Raw genomic sequence first — 18,399 nt, forward strand, 5'->3', positions numbered from 1 at the left:
AGTCACAGCTGTAGTGGGGAAGTTAGACTGCTCTGCCTACGCTTCTGATCACTGAATTGGTCTACCAAAGCAGGGGCAGCATCATTTAGATTTTATCTTTGTTAATCAGCTGAGATAAGAACTTCCCCAGTTCTTTTTTACAACTCCAGTAATGCTGCTATGGTTGACAATGAATGGCTCTTTTCTTAGTACAGCAAAGGTCTCATAGTTCTTTCCCAATATTTACATTTATTGTGTGCCCCTAATCTGTGGCACATTTCTGAGATATACACCCATCATGTGGCTGTAAATGCTAATTATCAAGTTCACTCTGTCTTGAAGTAAAATTGGAACACTCTTCTCCCCCGCTCCTTTCCTAGCTCAAATATATTCATTATAGCTATTGCCTATCAGCAAGCAACTGTGTTTCAAAAATGTATAGCTTGTGAAAGACTGAGTTTTCTTTAGAAAGATATAATGGGTCTATGGTATAATTAGAAGAACTAGAAGTGCTAGAGGCAACAATCTAATAAATGTGATTAGCCCCATAACCCCTATCAGGTATGCACAAATTGCTGGGAGTTGATCTTGCTTTATTTCAACCCTTATAAAGAGACCATGGTGCATAATTGATCTTAGGGCCCTGTGGGATGTAGGACAGTTCTGCAGCGCCCTGAAAACAGAGATGTTCTGTCGGGCCTGTAGTTGGAGCAGTTGTGATTTAACCTGGCCTCCCCCTCCCCCTTCTCTTTTTTCTCAACTCCCCCTCACCTTCTCCTTCTTTCCCCCTCCCTTTTTCCTTTCCTTTATCCACTCCCATTTCTCACCCCTTCCTTCCCACATTGCCGCTCCTGATTTTTCTTGTTAACTAGAAAATAGACAAATTAAGATCTGGTGGTGGTGGGAGTTTGAGGTATGCATTTTACTCAGAAGAGGATCCCTGTGGAGACATCTTCTGTCCTTTGCCTGAACCTCTGGGAAATTATAAGAGTCTTAAGACCTCAAGATACCAGCTCTTAGTCAACTGTATGTATTTATAGGGTTGTGTTTTAAACATAGTAGGAATGTTTGATTGGATTTTACTGATTGTATTGTACTGTTGTTATGTTGTCTGCTGCCCTGAGCCCAGCTTAGTCAGGGTAGGGCAGGATAAAAAAAATCTAAAATAAAGGGTGGTGAGCTGCAGTACTGCAGTCAAAGTTGTGCTCACTCCCTGAGTTTGATCCTGAAGGAAGTCAGCTTCGGATAGTCGGCTCAAGATTTCATCCTGTCAAGTCCATAAAATGAGTACACAGCTTGCTGGGGGTAAAGTGAAGATGACTTGGGAAGGCCATGGCAAACCACCTCAGAAACATAGTCTGCCTAGTAAATGTTGTGAAGTTATATCACCTCATGGGTCAGCAATGACTCGGTGCTTGCTGACCTTTACCTATTCCAGCTCTTGCACAATAGATAGAACAATGTCTGAAGGAAAAAATGTCATATGATTTCTACTCCTTTTCTTTTTTGTCTTTAGATTTGCTTTCATTACGGGGGCTGTGAAGCTTAAAAGGATGACTGTTAGCAGAAAGAGAATTGTGCTGTGCCCCCACATCAGCAGGAGGCTCTTCTTGGGTATGAAAAAAAAAGTTCCCAAAAGGATTATAGAGAACTGTGTAATGAAAATGAGGCTGTAATTCTCTTCTCTTCTGCCTTCAGTAGTAGCTTTTGAAGTGTAGTACAATAGACTTAGCCTAAGGACAAAGTGATGCAGAAGTACATGAGTTCAATGCATACCGGTCTCGTGAAACATTTCTCCATTTTCTTTCTTTTTTTAAAAAAATTAATACTACCCTCCTTATTTGCATGGAGTGAGCTGAGCCACTGCAGTTTGTTGACATTAGCAAATGAGTTTATGTGTGTGAGTGTATTTGCAATGGCAGGGAATGGCTACTAGGGATTTGATCAATACATACTCTCTGACTCCACTACTTCTGAAAGAACTCACCACCAAATGACTTTGTTTAATGCTGTAAATGTGGCTAATTCTAGTTTGTAATTCAGCAAGGGGGAGGAGGCGGAAACTCTTGAATATGAAAGGCATAGCCTGTGGAGAACAGTGCACTGTAACTATTTCCCTGGAGACCTATCAAAGGGTTTTGTGGATAACCATAGAGGCAAGAGAAGCTATCAGCTAGTCTATAATCTGCAGAAAGATTGAAGGGCACAAAGATAAGGTACTGGATGTAGAAAGAGGCTGTAGCAAGGCAGAAAGTTAACTCTCTTCTCTCTGGAAAGAAAAGTTACACACTGCATCAGTACAGTAAAAGAAGTTTTATGCTCAGGAATGGTTGAACCAGGAACATTTTTATCTGTTTCAGATTTTGTGAATTCATCTGTAGTAGAGTAAAGATGGCCCATGGGTGATTTTGCCTCTATGTGGAAGCTAACCCTAGCCACCTCTTAAGCTCTTTACTGCCCTATGCAGTTCATGATTTGGGGATGTACTCACATTTATTTCCCACAGATACATGTGGCTCTTTCAGTAAGATATTCAGTATGGGATGTTTGCCACCATTACAGAAAGACCCTAAGGTAAGTTAGGGTGAGGCCGAGAAATAATGACTTCCCTAAGGGATTCATGGCTGAGCTGGTCCAACCGCAACAATATCACAATGCTTTTATTAAGCAATTGCAGAAAGTTACACATTAATTGTGGGCTAGAGTAGCGACAAAGGAATGGGATCTAAATTTTCATTAAGGAACAAACAAATTAAATTAGACCATTCTATGGCACACTACCTGCCTAAGGTGATATTGTTAAAATTCCAATCAACCTTTACATCTATTCATTTTGAAACAATGCAAACTGCCACATTTGAAGGATTTTATACTCAAGTTTCCCACAGTGGCGTAGCGCCCAGGGGACAGTGTGTGTGTCTTGCCCTGGGCACTGCAGGTGCGGGGGCATTCTGGGGCAGGGCAGGGAATGGTGGGTGGGTGGGTGCGTGACAGGATGCAGGGGACAAATGTGCCCCAGGTGCAGTTCCCCCTCGCTAGGGCTCTGGTTGCCCAGCATCTATGTATTTGCGGATGTGCTTTGCTGTGAAGATCTGTGCTTTGCTGTGAAGATTATTTGCTGGTCTGCCCACTATACCTTGTACCAAGGCAAAAAAACCCCAATACAATTCTGGCCAATTTAGGACAACACACTGTGGTGGAGAAAGTTTTACTCAGACTGAGAAGAACCAACAGTGTTACCACAATGGTGTTACCACAACAACTCATTTCAGGGCTGATGTAATGATCCAGTTCACCCCTACATGGGACACATGATACAGAAGTTCAGTGACTAGACCTCAAGATGTATTATTTGGTCCTTTTAAAAAAGCAGCTAGGGGGAGTAGGGTTATATTGTTGAGGAAGCAGGATTTAATTCTTCCCCATACATCATTTCTCTGATAGAAAATGTTCCTCTGGTTCACACTAAGCCCCAGTGGGGAAGGACATCCCTTTTTGTGTTAGACTTTCTCCCCTATCAAGGCTTAAAGCAGTTCTGGGGTGGGGAGGGCATGAGTTTCAGTCAGGGAAATAGAAGAGCAGTAAGAGTTAACCACGCTGGTTCCAATTCATATTGCTCCCCTTGCAGCTTTTTAAACAGCCGGGTAATTCATCTGGTGTTCCAGTTATAGAACTTCTGTATCTCATCAGTTTGGCCCTTCCTCATATACTTATTTAACTGTCAAAAACACATTTTAAGTGTTGTCATTTCTGTGGAGCCAATAAAGCTGTCACGGTATTTCTCAGCTTCAGCATAATTGCTGTATATCTTTTAGATTTCACATTTTTGCAATGTTGACTTCCTGCCAAGAACATTTGAAAGCAAAACCCCACTCTTTTTTTACAGCAGATAAACTGTATGATTTGTCTTTTGACCTGAATTCTGGAACTTTTCGTCAAGAGGGCCATTTTCTCTGTTCAACAGTTTGTGCATCTGAAAAAAAAATGTCAGAAATAATGGAAGTGACATTGCTGAGAAATAAATTCCCCTGGCATTCTTTGCTGAGGCCCATATGAGAAGAACTTCCCCTCCACCCCCACCCTGGAATCAGTGACTTTCTTCGTGCATGTAACACATTCATCCAAGCGGTATATTTCGTTGAAATAAACCAATGGCATCAAAAGCTGAGTCTGTTTAGCTCCCGCATAGCAATGCACAAATATACTGTGTAAGCATCTGTTATCATAATCATGGGGATGTATCATACAACCGTTTGTCTCTTAAATGTATACAGTATTGTTTGTGGTTTTTAATGAGCATTCTAAATAATATCCTCGGAACTGTAGCTTCCAGCTTAGTCCAGTGAAGTCAATAGGTTTAAAAGGCTGTTGCCTAGGATGATGCCGAAAGGTTGCCAACAACATGGTTTTCTGTGGTCACTTCATGAGACGGATCTTTGCTTTGCTTTCAGGCTGCTCATCAGAGGTTCACCTTTCAGTGGGGTTGAACTTTTCAGGGGACGAAATCAGATTTTTCAAGGCTGTTTCATGCACAGAACCAATTTCTTGGCCTTGGAACTGTTAAGTTCTCAAGGAAGTCCTCAAGGAATTCATAAGAAGTTCCTCATCAGAAAGAGTTATGCTGTCACAATGTTGTTGGTTATTGCTGGGGAATGCACAGCTCTATCAGTGGAACTTTCCTGGATTTGTTTCTTTGAAGCACTCTTGTACCCCCAGATGCAAAATGAATAAGGAAGGAAATGCTGAGAAACTGGCATATGGTAGAAATGGTTGTCTCCCTCCAAAGAAATTCAAAATGAAAAGTACAAATTATTTCAATTTGTCCTTTTAGTCATTAAATTAATCAGGGAACCATTCTCCATTTGTATACACAACCAGTATGTCCTTCAGTTGATAGCCAACTGCTTTTGGAAATCATCACAATAGTTATACGCTGTAATTTAGGCACTCAAGTATATTGTGATTATTTGTTTAAGTAGCCGAGAGCGCTTCAGTGGAAAGAAAGGACTGTGTTAGTTTCTCTCTATACTGGGGTATATTGGGGTACTTTGAAATCATGTACACTAGACTTTTGTATTTTTTGGTTATTAATAATTATAAAAGTGGGTTTTTCATAATTACCATAATTAATATGAAAACTAAAAAACCTCTGTCTAAATTCAGTGTAAGAGTATAACAGCAGAAAAAAAATTCTTCAAAGTATCCCATTCCTGTTAAGTGTTTAGCCATTGTTACGCTTATTTTCTCTCAGTGTCATTCTTTTTCCACAAGGCAAAATGTGTGTGTGTAAGAGAGAGAAAGAGAAAGAGCAATTGTTGCAATATAATAAAAAAAGGCAATTGCAAAATCATTGAGTTAGTATTCTGCAAACAAAACAAACGAAAAATGACCACAGGTGAGATTTAGAGATAAAAAGCATTTCTGGTTCCTTTCAGCTTTAAATTCTCTGAAATGATTTTTCAGCACAGCTCAAGCAGGCACATAAAGCCTGGCTATAAAAACAAAACAGAATAAAAATGTAACTGCATGATTATATGCAGGCACTTACAGCAACAAGTATGTAAGGAAAATACATGTAAATTAAATCTTGGGACAGTGGGATATTTGCATTCATTCTATCTTGTGCACCCCAGTAATGTGGTTAATGCATTAAAAGCCCAATCCTCAGCTTGAGGCAGCTGGAGATGGCACTATTACAGTGCCCCCCCATGCAGCTTCCAGATGGAATTCTGGTGGCACGGGGAGGCAGGTCCCCCCCCCCCAAAAACCCTTGCCACCAGAAAACCCTCCATAGGTTTAATGGACTTATGCCACCCAAAAACAGTGGTGTAAGTCCAAGCCCCAGGCCATGGCACAACTGCTCACAAATCCAGGATGGAATGTCGACTCCATCCTCAGGAATACTCCAGTCCGCCCTCCTGCACTGGTGTTTAATTGGATGCTGGTGTAGGTCCCTGGCAGCTGTCCTGGTCTGCTGAGTTCCAAAGGAGTCATATTATAATTGCAAGCAGGCACAGATGAGAGGGGGGAGAGAGGAGGCTTGCGGACAGTCCAAAGAAACCAAGTCTGATGCAGGTCTGAGGAGTCAGCCGAGGGTCGAGTGTGGGTCATGTCAGTCAATCCAGTTTGGGTCTATGAGTTCAGAGATATCAGTTTGAAAGCAGGCGAGACAGAAAGCTGTTGCTCCTGCAACCTCAACTTTCTTATAAGTCTGTTCTGTTGCTTAATCTTGCTCCTGAGATGACTTAGAGCATCCTTTGCAATGTCTCTGAGCCTCCAATTGTACACGGCATCTGTTAGAGTGCATTTCCTGCTGGGCATGGATTCTAAGCTGTCTCACTGGCTGAGAGCTGGGTGGGCTGTCAGTGGCTGGAGCCTCGAGGTGCTTCTGCAAATTCTCTGACCACCTGCTTTGGCTTGTCTGTGGACCAGCTCTGTCTCTCTCCTGTGAGGTCTCTGGCTGCTCTTGAATTTCAACCAGCTGGGACTGGTGAGGCAGGGTCATTCTTTGGTAATTAATAATTATGAAACCTAGGCCCACCATAGCAGCCTGGACTTCCAGTTTTCACTGCTGCAGAGATGAGGGGTGGCTGGCTGCCAGCGCCTTTGACTCCCTCCCTGCAAGCAGTGATGCCCATTGCGCCAGCGGGGGACAAATGCATCACACAGCTCCACGTCACTTCCATGATGCAATTTGGCACCACCAATAGGATTGGGCTGTATATGTTACCAGCAATGGTTCAATTTTAGCAGCAATTTACTTTGCCATTTACAAAGCATTTCAATTGCTAAAACCCATAGCATAGAAATAGTCCTATTTATAAACCATACCCTGACTGGTTGTGAAAGCCCACATCGCAGTTTTGCATCATTCTGTCAGCCTTGTACTCTTCAAAACGATTCTTTGGCACAATCTAATATGAAATCATTGGGCTTGAGAAAACCAATTTATCTAAGCTGTGTTCTTAACATCAGGATATAAAAGTTATGTCCTAATAAGTGAGGATGGCAGTTGCAAAACAAATTCAATATTGTCCCTTTAGCCTGCAGATATAAGTGTAAATCTGTACAGCTCAGAGTATGTACAGCAGATAGCAACCCTTACAGACATATAAGTTAATCGTCAGATCTGTCATGTTTGTTCTGTGGCACAGCAGATTGTCTCTAAGGCATAACAGCTGGAATCTTAAATGATTAGGGCATCCTTTTCTCAGCATAAGGCACAGCTCTCTTGACAGTAATAAATAAAACCTTGCCATTGATAGGTGACCCAAAGCTTAGTTCCAGTCACCATATAAGCAGACTGACAATAATAATCATTAATTGCACAGCACCACACATTCAGTAGGTTCCAACTGTCTCTAATTATTAGGCACAGTTCCCATTTTTTTCTGCCCTGGCCAGTCATTAGCCCAGTGATCCTCAAAGGGAAGCCTGGGGTTTCCATGTGTTCCTTGGTGCTCTCTTGCTCTATCACCAATGCATCTCCTCACCCCAAGCAAAGAGCACACCCCCATATTTCCTCTTCCTCATTGAAACAGATATTGCTCCAGAAGAACATGGCATCACCTTTGTGTCTTCAGAGAGTGTCAGCTGCCTCCATGATGGGAAGATGCTTGGGCTGGAACTACCTACTGTTATGTTGTGCCCACTACCTGCTTTCAAAATTCCAAATCAAGCCAGAGGTTTATCATGGATGGGGACAGGGCTGTACACCATTGGAGGGGGAGGGGGCATTTTTTGAATTTGGGTTTAAAAGAACTGGAAAAATTTTTAAATATGGGAAAAGCTGCCACTGCCACCACCCAGTACTGATATGGGGTTTTCCTGGACTTTTCAGTTTTTCCAAAAAAAAATGGGAGTCTGTTAAACCAAATTCTGGAAAAAAAAATCCCAGCCTCTGAAGTCCACGTGAGTCTTAGAGGTGGCAGGTGGAGCCATGCTTAATGCTCAGCCAAGCCCAGCATTCAACTCTGCTGTCTCCAAAGTCCACTTGGGTCTTGGAGGTGGCAGTTTGTGCTGAATACTGAGCTCAGCTCAGCCAAGCCTAACATTCAACTCTATGACACTTTTGAAGTCCACATGGACTTTGGAGTCGGGGGAAAGCTGAATGCTGAGCTTGGCTGGAACGAGGCTAGCATTCAACTCTCTGCCGCCTGCTGCCTCTGAGCCTATGTGAACTGCAATGGTTTGGCAGGTAAGTGAGGGGGAGAGGAAGGGTTCCCCCCCATCTGCAGGGCCAGAACAGTTTGAAAAATGCCCCCCCCCCCCGCCAGCCCAGCATTTTTGGGGATCCAGTTTTTCAGCTCTCTTATATTGCTTCCCGGGGGGGGGGGGGGATATACAATAAGGTAGTTTTAGGATTTTGGGGACCCAAAATTGCTGATAAGGTATACTTAGGATTTTCTTTAGTTCAGCTTTGCCAAATGTGAGCCCCTAGCTGGGGGCCCAGATTTTGCCCTTTGGGGAAACCTTGCTTGAATGTCATTAGTATAAACTGCTAGCATTGTTGTTGTTTGGGATTCAGCCTCTTCTCTAGCTCTTTAAAGAGAAGTACCTACATGAGCAATAGCTTCACCTTCTCTTTAGCATGCATACAAGTAAATTCTTGCAACTTTCCATATTTCTAGTGGTAATAAACAAAGTGTTTGCTTTTTAAAGTGTTTGCACTTTTACCACAAAAAGGAACCAACATCCTTTCGCCTTTTTAATCAGTTGTGCGTTGGCCATTAAGGCTTGAAGAATACAGCAAACAGAACAGAACTTCAGCAATGTATAATATTGGAAGGGAGAGACTGGGAAATTATTCTTATATGAGTGTTAGTCATGGTCCTAATCAGGGCCTTTTTTAATCTGTGAAATTCTAGACTGCCTTTTGTGAAAGTCTGGTCTTTTTTCTGATTGGCCTTGATTGGTTCAGTGGTAACTCTGGCTCATCACAGAGTGTAGGTTCAGCACAGTAGATATCATCCAAGGAGATCAGGGTTTACAGTTACTACTATGGAATATTCGCTGAGGGCCTATTTGCATATATGTGAACAGAACTTGAATTCACAACACTTTCAGATTTTGCAATTGAGAGAACCGACTCTACAATGCCCAATGTGTTTGGGATATGTTTATCTATCTATCTATCTATCTATCTATCTATCTATCTATCTATCTATCTATCTATCTATCTATCTATCTATCTATCTATCTATCTATCTATCTATCTATCTATCTATCTATCTATCTATCTATCTATCTATCTATCTATCTATCTATCTATCAAAGCTGAATCCTACTCTTCTTGAAGGAGCACAGGTCGGCACACATTGGAGTTATTTTCATGGTATCTTAGAAATCATGATAAACTAGCTTTCCTGTTGGGGTGCTATGTGGTTTCTGGGCTGTATGGCTGTGTTCTAGCAGCATTCTCTCCTGACGTTTCACCTGCATCTGTAGCTGGCATCTTCAGAGTATCTGATAATAGGGAACGAAAGCAAGTGGAGTATATATACCTGTGAGTAAAGGTCAAAACTCAAAAGGTGAAGGTAGCTTTCCTGTTATTTGACACTGGAGAGGAAGGAGAGGGAGGGAGGGGTGGCATGCAAGGGAAGGAGAATGAGGGGAGGGAGGGAGTAAGGGGTGGTATGCAAGGGGAGGGGAGGGGGCCCAGCATCTGGACATGGCCCACCCACCCTAGCAGAGGGAGGGGTGGCATGAAAAGGGAGGGGAGGGAGGGAGGGGAGTGAGGGAGGGGTGGCATGCAAGGGAGGGGAGGGGTGGCATGCAAGGAAGGTGGGGGCCCCCGGCATCTGGACATGGCCCACCCACCTAGCAAGGGAGGGAGGGGGTGGGGTGCCATGCAAGGGAATGGGAGGGGAGGGGAGGGAGGGGTGGCATTTTATATGTCTCCTATAAAATGTTGCTTCTTTCCCTGGCAGCCACTAAAATCCAATCTAAAAAGCTTTTTAAAGAAAGTTATCAACCCAATTAGTTGATTTGATGTTTAGACTTGTAATGTATATCATTTTAATCCATGTGTAACTAATATTTTATTGTTCAGTATCTATATTTTGAAGTCCTATGGTCATTTACAATAAACTTTTCTATTTTATTCTTCTCTGTTCTGTTCTAGTTCTAGAAGATAGAGGAAATTAAAGTGAGAGGCTGAGAGAGACCGGCAGAGGCCAAGATATGGGTATGCTTGGTTAGATCTTCCTGACCTCCGACCTATCCCAAGAGACCGCAGAAAGGTGAGTTAGGGCTCCAGAAGGGCTACTCAGCTTAGGTCTCTGGTGTTGATCAATGCCAGGTCCATTAACAACAAAACTGCAGTGCTTCGCGACTTTCTAGGAAGTCAGCGAATGGACCTGGCTTGTATCACTGAAACCTGGGTGTGTGAAGGTGAAACGGTCGCCTTACGCAAGGTCTCACCACCAGGTTTCGGGTCAGCTTCCACCAGTCGCCCGAACACGGGGCCGGGGGGCTGGCTGAGTAGCAACGTTGCATCCGTGATTCCAGCTTCCCTCTAGGGCTATCCCGGTCGGAGGATCCACAGGTATGGAGTGTGTCGGCCTAGAGTGGTTGGCTTTGGAGAGGTTGGCCGTCCTCTTGGTGTACCGGTTGCCTAGCGCACCGGGGGACGGTCTGCTGCGGCTACTGGAGGTGGTGGCTGACTGGGCGCTGAGGTTCCCCAGACTCATTGTCTTGGGGGACTTCAACGTCCATGTCAACACCGCCTCATGTATGGTGGCTGCGGACCTAGTGTCATCCATGGCGACGCTGGGCCTCTCCTTAATAAATTCTGGCCCCACTCATGAGGCTGGTCACACGTTGGACCTGGTCTTCGGGTCGGGAATTAACATGGTCGTATCCTCTACCGATAGAGTGCCATGGTCCGACCATTATGCCCTAAAGGTCCGGATGGACTTGCCATGCCTCCCCTGTCTAGGCGACGGACTGATTTATGTCCGCCCGCAGAAACTTATGGATCCACTTGGTTTCCTGAATGCTCTGCGGGATCCTGAGCCTGCCGGCACGCTCGATGGACAAGTGGAAGACTGGAATGCCCGGCTTTCCAATGCCATTGAAGCTGTTGCCCCCCGGCGCCCTCTGCGCCCCCGCTCTCGGCTAGCTCCGTGGTATACCGAGGAGCTACGCCATATGAAACGGGAGCTCAGATGGCTGGAGCGAGTGTGGAAGAAATCTCGTGACGAAGCTGCGCGAACATCTTATAGGACGTTTATGAAGGCCTATGAGATGGCGACGAAGGAGGCGAAGAGAGTTTTCTTCTCCTCCTCTCTCGCATCTGCTAGCTCTCGCCCAGCCCAATTGTTTCGTTTGGTTCAGTCTTTGACCTCACTATCTAGAGGTTCTACAAATTCCCAATTGGAGATTGGCTGTGAGGCATTTATGAGCTTCTTTGCAGATAAAGTTGCGTCGCTCCGCCAGGACCTTCCTGCCACGTTGACTACAATTAGCGAACTAGAGGCTCCCTTGCCGTCTTCTGGCCCTTGTTTGGCCCAGTTTTCCCTGCTCTCTGAAGCCCATGTTGACAGGGTCCTGGCTGCTGTTAGACCTACTACCTGTCCTCTGGATCCGTGCCCCTCCTGGCTTATTAAGGCTTGCCAGGGGGAGTTACGACCCCACCTGTTGAAGATCATCAATGGCTCCCTTGAGCAAGGAGTCTTTCCGGGTGGGTTGAAGGAGGCAGTGGTCTGCCCACTCTTGAAAAGACCATCGTTAGATCCAGGAGATCTGGCCAATTACCGACCCATTTCGAATCTTTCGTTTCTGGGGAAGGTAATTGAGAGAGTGGTGTTGGAGCAGCTTCAGGGCTTTCTGGAGGACACACGGGCTTTTGATCCCTTCCAGTCCGGCTTCCGTGCTGGGCATGGGACGGAGACTGTCCTCGTCGCTGTCACAGACACGCTCCGCATACAACTTGACCGAGGCGGATCGGCGCTGCTGGTATTATTGGATCTTGCCACAGCGTTTGATATGGTCGATCATGACCTTTTGGCCCACCGCCTGGCCGCTTCCGAGGTGCAGGGCACTGTCCTTCAGTGGATTGTCTCGTTTCTCCGGGACCGGAGTCAGCAAGTATGGTGCGGGGAGCAAGCCTCCCAGAGGTGCCCGCTTCATTGCGGGGTGCCCCAGGGAGCGCTGTTATCCCCGCTGTTGTTTAACATCTATATGCAACCCCTGCGTCGAGTTGGTTAGCGGAGCTTTGGGCTGATCTGTCACCGAGAATGCGTACAGATGACACTCAGCTCATTCTGTTGATGGGGGGGGGGCAGTGGTTAAGCGCCCTGCGAGCTCTACAGCACTGTTTGGAGGCGGTTGCTGGTTGGTTGCAACAGCAAGGCAACGGGTTAAAACTGAATCCATGCGAAGGCGGAGGTCCTTTGGCTGGGCCGCGGAGGGGAAGTGGGGATTTTCAGTCGCCGGAGTTGGGAGGGCTACATTGGCACCCGGCCTCCTCCGTGCTTGCCAGCCTGGGGAGTCCACCTGGATTTGTCTCTTTCAATGGAGACCCAGGTGGCCCATACAACCTGGCTCCCGAGTAGCGTTTTTTCATCTCCGACAGGCCCGGCGGACTGGCCCCTTTCCTCTCCCAGGCGGATCTTGCCACTGCTGATCCATGCCACAGCTTGGTCACCTCTAGAGTTAGACCTTAACTTGTAACTTCGCTCTATGCGGAGCCTCCCCTTCACGATCTGCCGGAGAGCTGAAGCTGGTCCAGCATCTGACGGCCCGTGTTCTCACCGGTGGTGCCTTCAGAAGAACACATCCAGCCTGTACTCACATTAAGCGCCTGCCATTTGGCTTCCAGTTGAGTTCCAAATCATTCATAAAAGAGTATGGGTGCTTACCTTTAAAGGCCTTCACGGCGGCCTGGGACGCTTCCGATTACCTTCGGGACCGTCTTACCCCATATGTCCCTACCGGCCTCTACGTTCATCAGAATTGGCCAGTTACTCGGTGGTCCCCTAGCCCCTCGAGTGATGCGGCTGGCCTCTACCGGGCCAGGGCTTTTACAGCCCTGGCCCTGCCTGCAATCGGAACACCTTACCACCAGCCGTATTAGAGACCCTCGCTTGGGACCAGCAGGAGAGTTCCGCAGAACCTGTAAGACCGAGATTGTTCCACCAGCGTTTGGGGAGAGCCCGGCCGCTGAGGTGCGCCCCGCCCCTCCCTTTTCCTTTTCCCCCTTTACTTTCTGGGTTCTTCACTTCTCTGTTTTGTTTTTCCAGGGTGGATTTATGTAGTCTGTGTTTATGTTGGACGCCACTGCAATGCATTGTTATTAATCTGTTTTAATGGGGGTATTGTAATTATTGTTTTTATCATGTTGTTCACCGCCCAGAGCCCTTCGGGGGAGGGGCAGTATACAAGACTAATTATAAATAAATAATTTTAAATAAATAAGATGTGTTTTGCTTCAGGTCACTCGATAAGGTTCATGACTGAAGTCTGAAATGTAGGTCTCCCATCTCCAAGTACCTTACCCGTTATATGCACGAGATCAGTATGAGGTCTTGGTCAGTGACCGCCACACAAAGTTAACACAGATGACCATTTGTGAAGTGAAAGCTGACCATAGTGTGTTTTTAGTCTCTTGGTCATGTGAATTGTCTTGCCAAGAAATGAGAAAAATTGTGCCACTCTTTGACTTTCCCAAACACAAATGCCTGGAAAGTTCATGCAACCCATTTGCCATAAATTCATTTGTAAAATTGTCATCTTATTGTCCCACATATGTGTATGCTGACATTTGTCATGCAACATCCTATTCCCACGTGAAAGACCCATTTTGAGAGTGTACATGCATGTGTGACTGAGGCCCTCGTCAATAACATGGAGACAACAGCCAGCCACTTTTCTTGTAAGAAAGAAGACGACAAGGATTTTCTTTAGGAAGTCAGAAAGGCTAAAACAATACAATCTCCACTTCATAAAAGCAGTAATTCTCAGCAAATTTTCACTCCAGCTTATTAACACTTTTTTTTGGACTGAACTTGTCAATCCTATAGCTCAGTACAAACTTGTGATAATAAGTCACTTAAAGTCAATTCAGTTCTGCCAATCATTCAGGTCTTTCTTCTTCCGCTAGAGAGATCATGACTTGACCTTTTCAGGCTAAAGAACTTGGCCCATACAGTGAAAATCAGAGACAACCAGTGCATATAAGATGCCATGAAATAATGAGGAAACCAGAACTTATGAGCCACATGCTCTATAATGACACACACACCTTAAGTGCAGGTTAACAAGCGAACATGCCGAGTGTCATCATTAGTACCACAAGGCATACTTTTCTTGCTGTCTAAGATCACATCTCTGCACCATCTTCCTTAGAAACAACAGTAGATCATCAACCCCCAAAAACCTGCACTTCGCATCTCTGCTGATAATGCTGACAATTCAGAAACCACGCATCAAAGTTTCTTCATGCTAAGGTAGGTGTCTATTCCAATATAAAGAAACCAATATGTCTTATTGATATCCCATTTTCAGTTGTTCATTTTACCAGTTTAAAGTATTCTTCAGTTTACTGTGTATTCTACCAGAGCACATCAAACATTCTAGACAAATTTACTTTTGAGTATAATGGTTTGAGAAGAGAGACAGATAAGCGCAAGAAAGAGGAATAAGAAAATCTCTACAAAGACATTAAAGTCAAATGCAAGAAAACTGTAATCTTTTGTCTATACTCCCCCCCCCCATTCTTTTTACTGACTCTATGCAGGTTTGTCAGCACTGAGGAGGACTTGCCAAGGGTTTTGTACTGGGAGAGTGCAGTCAGATCCCCTCACCCTGGTGAGGATAGCGGAGTTGCCCAGCAATGAAGCAGGAATCAAGAAGTCTCACTCTTTCCAATTGCTACTCAGGTGGGACAACTAGACCTCTGCAGTTCTATACGTACACTTTGGCATGCATGTTCTTTCCCTGTCTTTTCTGCACATATTCATACAAAGAGACATCGTAATAAACTCCAGCATAATTGAGGGGGCTCCTTTTTTAATTTTACTAAAACAAATTACAAGAGAGCAACTTCCCCCCAGCCATCTCTGAATGCAATCCTTTTGAAAAGCTGGTGCTTGTCAGAAATCTATCCATCTTATCCATTTTATATTGTTTTGCATCTAAAACCTCTCATGGGAGCAATATTATTGATATATTTTGTGAGGTTGTTTTGCTTTAGAGTTGTGATTTTTCCCTTCTTTCGCTCCTTCTGTTTCTTTTAACGATTAAATTGTTGTGGAATTCAGTCTAGTCTGTAAGCAAATGAGAGCCATCTCTGATTTTTATAGGGAAGGCAACTGTTCAGAAAGGCAGCTCAGATCAATAGCTTTGTGCCTTTTAAAGTTAGTATTGCTATAAAAATAGGTCTGCCCTAATAAATTTTCTAGTCAGGTGGGTAATTGGGTCATGTTGCCACAACCATGTATCATATTATACCATACCATGTCATAGTCTCATGAGTCTTAGCAAGAATCAATAAATTTCTTGGGGTTCTGGGGAACAAATATTATCAATTTGTTTGTGTTACTTGATTTATGATAATTCCATATTCAGATTTATGCAGAACTAAGCAGAAGCCATTAGCCATGATAGAGATATGGAAACTCCAATTTCAGAAACAATATACCCTTGGATACTGTATACTCATAACATACAATGGAAATCTGTTGCTGTTATGCTTAACTTGTAAGATTCTCAAAGGAAGTTGGATGGTTAGAATGCTGGACTAATTTATGTATGTATTTATGTATGTATGTATGTATGTATGTATGTATGTATGTATGTATTTATTTATTTATTTATTTATTTACTCAAATTTCTTAAGTGCCCCTCACAGAATTGGCTTGGGGCAATCTAAAGATCAAACAACAGTACAATAAAACTGTCTCAGCATGCTTAAAAAAACCATAAAATTGAAAAATCCGAGTAGCGGTCTAGAATTTACAATATAATTAATTCCATTATAATTAAATCAGTCCAGAGGCAGCCTGACAGTGGGGGGAGGCTCGTGGCAGGGGCCTCCTTAAAACGTGCAAGGGACTCCTATTCATCAGCCAGGACATGCTGGCAGCAGTGGGGACCTGTGAGAGGGGTCCCTATATTGCATACAACTTTGGGGAGTTTCCCACTTGGCAGCCGGGGCTAGGCGCACCAGGTAGAAACATGGTGGTGGCGCTGCTGGCTCCCTGACGAAAGCTGAAGGCTGAAACAAACCATCCACAGAGCTGGTGGACATTACTCTCAGTTAGTTCTTAGAGTTGTTTAGATGGGAGGTTAGCTTGAAATTCTTATTGGATTGTATTGTTTTTCTCTCTCCCGCTGTGATGTTAGTGATTGGGTTGTTTTGGGTAGTCGTTAGTATGTCAGATAGTGAACTTGTTATACTATTGGTAGTTGTAGGTAGTGCTAGTGTAGGAGTGATGAGATGCTGTTTGATTAGTTATTGGTTTAGTTGTGACACTGACACTGCAATGAATTACACAGAAGTTTAGTTTAGTCCTAAGTGTTTTTTGTAATTTGATTATATTACGGAAAGTCACCACCTGGGTTTAATTATACTGTTAATCATGATGTCACTTTGTTTTTTGCTGTCTGATGTTATCTTATTGTGATGTTAAGATGTTATGATTGTTACTATGTTGTTATAATGCTACTATGATATAATGTTGTTATGAAATGTTGTTGCTATGCAACGTTATTATGTTGATTATGTTTTGATTATTGATATTTGATATTTGTTGTTGTGACCTGATATTTGTTGTTGTGACCTAATATTTGACTATTGTTGCAATGTTTATAATGTTGTATTATGTTTGTTTTACACCACCCTGAGTCCTCCAGGGGAGGGCGGTATAGACATTGAATTGCCATACCATGCCATAGCAATTAGAAATTTAATAATTCAATAAATATCACTAACTGAACCAACCACTGTGGCTGGATCAGAAGATAGGCCATACAAAATGATGGCAACAATCACAGAACTTCACACGTGCAGTGGAGTGGCACATACTCACAGGGGAATAGATGGAAAACAACCGGGCCTCAACAGAATGCCTGGTGGAACAGCACAGTTTTGAAGGCCCTGTGGAACTCCATGAGGTCCCACAGGGCCCTGATCATCTCTGGGAGGCTGTTCCACCAGGAAGAGGCCAAGGCCGAAAAGGTCCTGGCCCGCGTTAAGGCCAAACGGACCTCACATGGGCCAGGGATTACTACCTTCCCCAGAAATGCCAGCTGAGAAACTGGTTGGTAGTTGGCCGGATCCAACAGATCCAGAGATGGCTTCTTCAAGAGTAGCCGAACCACCGCCTCCTTCAGCCTCCCCAGAAAGACCCCGGTCCCAAGGGACAAGTTGATAATTCACTTTCAAATTCAAATCTGATCCAGCCAGACTTTTTTTTACAGTTCTGAATTTATCTGCTCCTGTTGCTGAGACCAAGCTGAAATAAAACAAATTTGCTTGGAAATAAGTCCCCTGGAAAGTTTCTTTTCTAGAAATGACAAGAATCTAGCATACATTTGAAATGTCGGGGGGAAAATCTATTTTTTTAAAAAACAGCCAGTCGTGCCTATGTTTTAACACAGTGCGACAAATTAAAGTGGCACTATTGTCCTGCATTTGCATCAAATTAACTCTTGCAGTTTTTAAGGGACATGATTTACATCTAAATTTATGCTTCCCATTCTGCTTTCCTTCAGGTATTAGTGTGCATTTAAAAATCAAATTAAGGCTCAGAGTGTCCTGTCCAGATTTTGATTGCTTATTTCTAATCTGAATGACTGACAGAAGCGAAGTGCTTGTTTCTAATCAGATTATATAAAAAGCCTCATAATGAATATTACTAATGGGAATAAGGAATATATTACTTATGGGAATAAAGGATGAGGCTTAAGCAGGCTGAATCCATGGGAAAAAGCTGATTCTCTCCTTCTCTTAAAAAACCAATATCCTTGTCCTATTTTCCATTAAGTGCTGCCTTGAATGGACAAAACATAGTTTTAGCAATAACTAAATTGAGAAAGACACATCTATGACTTAGGGTAATATTTTGTAGAACATCCCATTCACATTACTACAATAAATAGCAACTTCAGGAGGAAATAAAACAGATTTTTTTTTCATTACGAAATATCAGATCTTTGCTCTCAAAAGGAAAGGTCATTTTTAGGGCAAATGGTACTTGGGGTGAATATTTTTTTAACTCAAGCCTGGCAAATAAATACAGTCTTTGAGCTTTACAGGCAGCCAGCATTACATTACCAGAATCATCACAACCCACTGGTAAAGCACATGTTTGCACACAGAAGGTTCTGAGTTTGCAATCCCCAGATGAGAAGAACTCAGCTAGCAAGACAATGAAATCCCTCCGCCCAGTCAATTCTATGCTAGACTAAGGCCGT

Source organism: Sphaerodactylus townsendi, linkage group LG04 (genome assembly GCF_021028975.2).
Source record: "Sphaerodactylus townsendi isolate TG3544 linkage group LG04, MPM_Stown_v2.3, whole genome shotgun sequence".
Classification (NCBI taxonomy): Eukaryota; Metazoa; Chordata; class Lepidosauria; order Squamata; family Sphaerodactylidae; genus Sphaerodactylus; species Sphaerodactylus townsendi.